The sequence below is a fragment of the Macaca nemestrina genome, chromosome 2 (assembly GCF_043159975.1).
Source record: "Macaca nemestrina isolate mMacNem1 chromosome 2, mMacNem.hap1, whole genome shotgun sequence".
In the NCBI taxonomy this organism is placed as follows: domain Eukaryota; kingdom Metazoa; phylum Chordata; class Mammalia; order Primates; family Cercopithecidae; genus Macaca; species Macaca nemestrina.
Window position 1 is genome coordinate 34,918,233 of NC_092126.1, and position 4,939 is coordinate 34,923,171.

Consider the following 4,939-nt stretch of genomic DNA (forward strand, 5'->3'; position numbering starts at 1 on the left):
CATTCACGGTAAGTGCCCTATACAACAGGTGCATTTTAATCTTTTATATGGCATTTTTACTCTGTCTTTTCTATCTTTTAGATATGCTTAGATACACGAATACTTACCATTGTGTTATAATTGCCTACAGCGTTCAGTACAGTAACATGCTGTACAGGCTTGTAACCTAGGAGCAATAGGCTATCCCATAGGTTTGTGTAAGTACATTGCCACGATGTTTGCACAATGAATAAGTCACCTAAGGACACATTTCTTAGAACCTAACCTTGCTGTTAAGTGATGCATGACTGTATATCTTGTAAAAGAAAAATAAAATCTCAGGGACCCAAACTCACTATGTCAAAGGGAAAAGTTAAGCTTGGGAACTGAGTCATGCAAAACTGTCTCCCATTTTGTTTCTCAATAGGTAGCTCCAAAGACAGAAGTTCACATGCCACCCTAGGAGGCCTCCCTAACAATTTACGCAGAAGGAAATTCCTTGTGGGTCCCAAGATCTTTACCTTAAAACAGAGTTCTAGGGAATTTCACCCTGACAATGTAAATCAACGTTGTCCTGTATTTTCACAGGTACAGGACAAAGATAGGACCAGAAGTCATCCCTCTGCTCACCTGAGACAAATGTATATTTGGCTGCTTCCTGTACTCTATCTTTACTTCATCTTGTGTAAAAATTCATATTCATGGAGAAAGCGATGAATGAATAGTTGACTATTTCTCTATCCCCTCATGTAAAATGTGAATTCAGTGAACGCTGCTCAAAGCCTCAGAGGAGTGCAACCACTTGCCTCTTATCAACTCTGCTTCCCTTTTTCTGTCCTGCATCCCCTACTGCCTGCTCTCTCCCCTTTAAATATTGAAGTCCCTAAACCCTCTTTGAAAACGGCACAGATCACAGATGTCCCTGTGATTTTGTGTTCCTTTTGCCCAGGCACATCCTCAACCTTGGCGAAATAAACCTCTAAATTGATTGAGACTCACCTCAGTCATATCCTCAGCAATTTTCAAGTATAAATACATTTTTATTAACTATAACCACGATGTTGTACAATAGACCTCTTGAATTTTTCCTCCAGTCTAGGTGAAATTTTGTATCCTTTGACCAACATCTCCACAACCTACCCCACCAAACTACTCTCAGCTTCTAGACACATACACTTTCTTTTTTATTTTTTAACTTAATTTTTTGTTGTTGTTGTTGTTTTGTTTTTTTGTTTTGAGACAGAATCTTACTCTGTCGCCCAGGCTGGAATGCAGTGGCGTGATCTCAGCTCACTGCAACTTCTGCCTCACCATGTTGGCCAGGCTGGTCTCAAATTCCTAAGCTCAAGCGATTGGCCCGCCTTGGCCTCCCAAAGTGCTGGGATTACAGGCGTAAGCCACCGTGCCCAGCCCTTAATTTTATTTTATTTTAAGTTCTGGGATACCTGTGCAGGACATGCAGGTTTGTTACATAGGTAAATGTGTGCCATGGTTGTTTGCTACACCTATCAACCCATCATCTGGGTATTAAACCCCGTATGCATTAGCTGTTTATCCTGATGCTCTTCCTCCCCCTCGCCCTGACAGGCCCCAGTGTGTGTTGTTCCCTTCCCTGCATCCGTGTGTTCTCATTGTTCAGCTCCCACTTATAAATGAGAACATGTAGTGTTTGGTTTTCTGTTGTTGTGTTAGTTTACAGAGGATAACAGCTTCCAGCTCCCTCCATTCCCTGCAAAGGACATGATCTCATTCCTTTTTCCGGCTACATAGTATTCCACAGTGTATATGTACCACATTTTCTTTATCCAGTCTATCACTGATGGGCATTTGGGTTGATTCCATATCTTTGCTATTGTGAATAGTGCTATAATAAGCGTATGTGTAAACACATACACTTTCGATACTAAGTCATAACACTCAAATAGAAGACCAGATTTCACTGTAGTCTACTCTTACTGCAGACCCTTTTCTTGGTCCAAGATCCACTGGAACCTGACAGTCTTATGGGTTATTGTTATCTGGTAAATATAACAGAGAAGCACATCAAAACACATTGCCACCCAAATCCAAAGTGGCAATGGGCCTTGTTCTGTGTGGTAAGCAGTGTAAGGCATAGCTACATCTTTCACTTTAGAAGGCATATGCTGATGTGCCCCAGATGCTGGACTCCTAAAAGTTTTGTTTGTTTTTTTGTTGTTTTGTTTTGTTTGAGACAGAGTCTTGCTCTTGTCTCCCAGGCTGGAATGCAGTGGCACGGTCTCAGCTCACTGCAACCTCCACCCCCCTGGTTCAAGCAATTCTCTTGCCTCAGCCTCCTGAGTAGCTGTAATTACAGGCACCAGCCACCACACCCGGCTAATTTTTGTACTTTTAGTACAGGTGGGGTTTCACCATGTGGGCCAGGCTGGTCTCGAACTCCTGACCTCAGATGATCTGTCCACCTAGGCCTCCCAGAGTGCTGGGATTACAGGCGTGAGCCACCACACCCGGCCCTAAAAGTTTTACCAGCATAGCAGAACCTTAAATCGTTGCGGCCTTATCTTCCACCCCTGATGTGATATGAAAAAAATGCCACATTATCCTTGTGATAGGTTTTCTAAAAATTCACAACCCCAGTCTAATCATGACAAATCCAAAGTAAGGACATTCTGCAAAATATTTAACCAGGATTTTTCGTAAATGTCAAGGTTAAAAGAAAAGTGACAAAAACAAGAAAAGACTGAGAAACTGTCACAGTCTAACTGAGACGTTACAACGATAGCAACTAAATGCAACATGGTATCCTGGATTGAATCCTGGAGCAGAAAAAAAAAAAAAGTAGCAGAAAAAATAAACTGGAGAAATCTGAATAGTCTGTCATTTGGTTAACAGTGCTGCACCATTGCATGCCTGTATCGAAATATCTCATGTAACCCATAAATATATACATCTAGTCTATACTGACAAAAAGTAAAAAATAGTGTTGAACCAGCATTTATTTCATAGGTTCTTTTTTTATTTTATTATTACCTTTAATGGACATACAATAATTGTGATACAGTGTGATATCTTGATAAATGTATCCAGTGTATAATGATCATATTGGGGTAATTAGCATATCCATCACCTCAAACATTTCATTTCATAGTTTTGATAAATATACCATGATTATGTAACATGTTAACACGTTGCAAGGTAGGTAAAGGGTATACAAAACCTCTCTATTGCTATCTTAACAATTCTTCTGTAAATCTAAAATTTACAGAATTTATAAACTCTTCCATGAAACCTAAAATAAATAAAAAACTTGAAGAAAGGGAGAGAAAAAGTACCTGGTTAATAAGATTAAATATACAGGAAAAAAGAGATAAAAACACATGTAAGAAAGCACACGTGTGTGTGTATGTGTCATGGTTTATGACTGGGTTTGTGTGTGCGTATTAGAGGCAGGGTGAGTTTATGTGAGATGGTAGCTCTGCTGTAAGAGAACTAATGAGCCAAGGCACTTGCATGAACCTGAGAGTAAGCATCTGCTTAAATTTTGAGCCTTACGCACCTTGCTTGCCTTACCCTAGTCCAGGACTTTTAATGAAGCTGCCAGGAGGAGCAAAAGTATGCCACAGGGGGTACCTGGATTTGAACCAGGGACCTCTTGATCTGCAGTCAAATGCTCTACCACTGAGCTACACCCCCTTGACACCAATAGGCTTCAAATAAACATTCATTCCATCTTTATGACCTGCAAAACACCTCATAAATACTTCTGGTGTCTAAGATTCCTTTTGAATTTAAACTCATCCCCAATCTCCTCCTAGCTGTACCATCTCTTGTTTTTCCCAGAGCATGGATACTCATTCTCTTCCCAATACCTGAAGTTCAATGCTATATTCTCAGTCTATTATTCCAGCTTTAAAAAATACACCACCAGTTGCCCATAGGTCTCTGGATACATCAATGAATGTTTTGAGCATTAGGGGCTACCAACAAGTAGCCCCTATTGGACTATGGAAGGGATTGGACATGGAAGGGATCTAAACTGGGTATCCACAAATGGACTTCAGATGTTCATGTTCAATTCTGAAATTATAGGCAAAATTATGTATTTGCACATATCGTATATTGTGCATATTTTCATCAAATTTTCAATAAGGACCTCATCCAGGACCAACTATCTCACTCCAGAGTAAAAACAAACAAACAAGAAACAAAAACAAACAAACAAACAACAACAACAACAAAAAACACCAAAGAGAAAAACAAAGTACCCTGGATGTTCCAAAGCCCAAAATTCAATTTTGAACACCTCTGATTCCTATTCCTTTGCGTTCCAATCTGAGAACTCAATCTTGTGCACCTCCAAGATTGAGCAAAAGGTCAAGGAAATTTTTGTCAGTGCAACAAATTTTCCCTGATGAGGTCTGTCAGCTGCCATGGAGCCAGAGAACAAACAGCAGCCAGAGCTCCAGCTCACAAGCTGTCTGAGGGCCCCAGACACCCACTCCCAGCACCTGCCCAATCTGATGCCCAACCGGAGCCTCAGATTTCAAACCCAGTATACCCAAACCTAAGCTTATCATCTTCTTGTCCAAACCTGCCTCTCCATCTATTTTGCTTTGTTGTAATAATAATAGCTCACATATGTTGGGCATTTTCAATATGCCAGGCATGGTACTAAAAGTTCTACTGACAACCTCCCATGTAATTGTTACAAAAATCCCATAAAATCCACATTAGTAGTAGTATACAGGATGGAAACTGAGGCACAGATTGATTGGAATATCTAGCCCTAGGTCACACAGCTAGCAGGTGGTGGGGCCAGGATTCCGGCATAGGCTCAGACTGTGTGAAGAGCCCACCTGCTTAACCAGCTGAGCAGTCTCCTTCCTGTCTTGGTCGGAGATGCCACCACCCTGTACTCAGTCATCTAGACCAAAACACTTAAGGCAACTCTAGGCTCCTCCCACCCTCTCCTCCCCAATTC

At 41.0% G+C, this 4,939-nt stretch overlaps 1 non-coding gene across 1 annotated transcript; it reads right to left on the reverse strand.

Annotated features, from left to right (window-relative positions):
- Positions 1–3,579: 3,579 nt before the first annotated feature.
- Positions 3,580–3,651, reverse strand: TRNAC-GCA (transfer RNA cysteine (anticodon GCA)). Its single transcript has one exon. It is a non-coding gene; the product is annotated as a tRNA-Cys (tRNA).
- Positions 3,652–4,939: the final 1,288 nt, after the last annotated feature.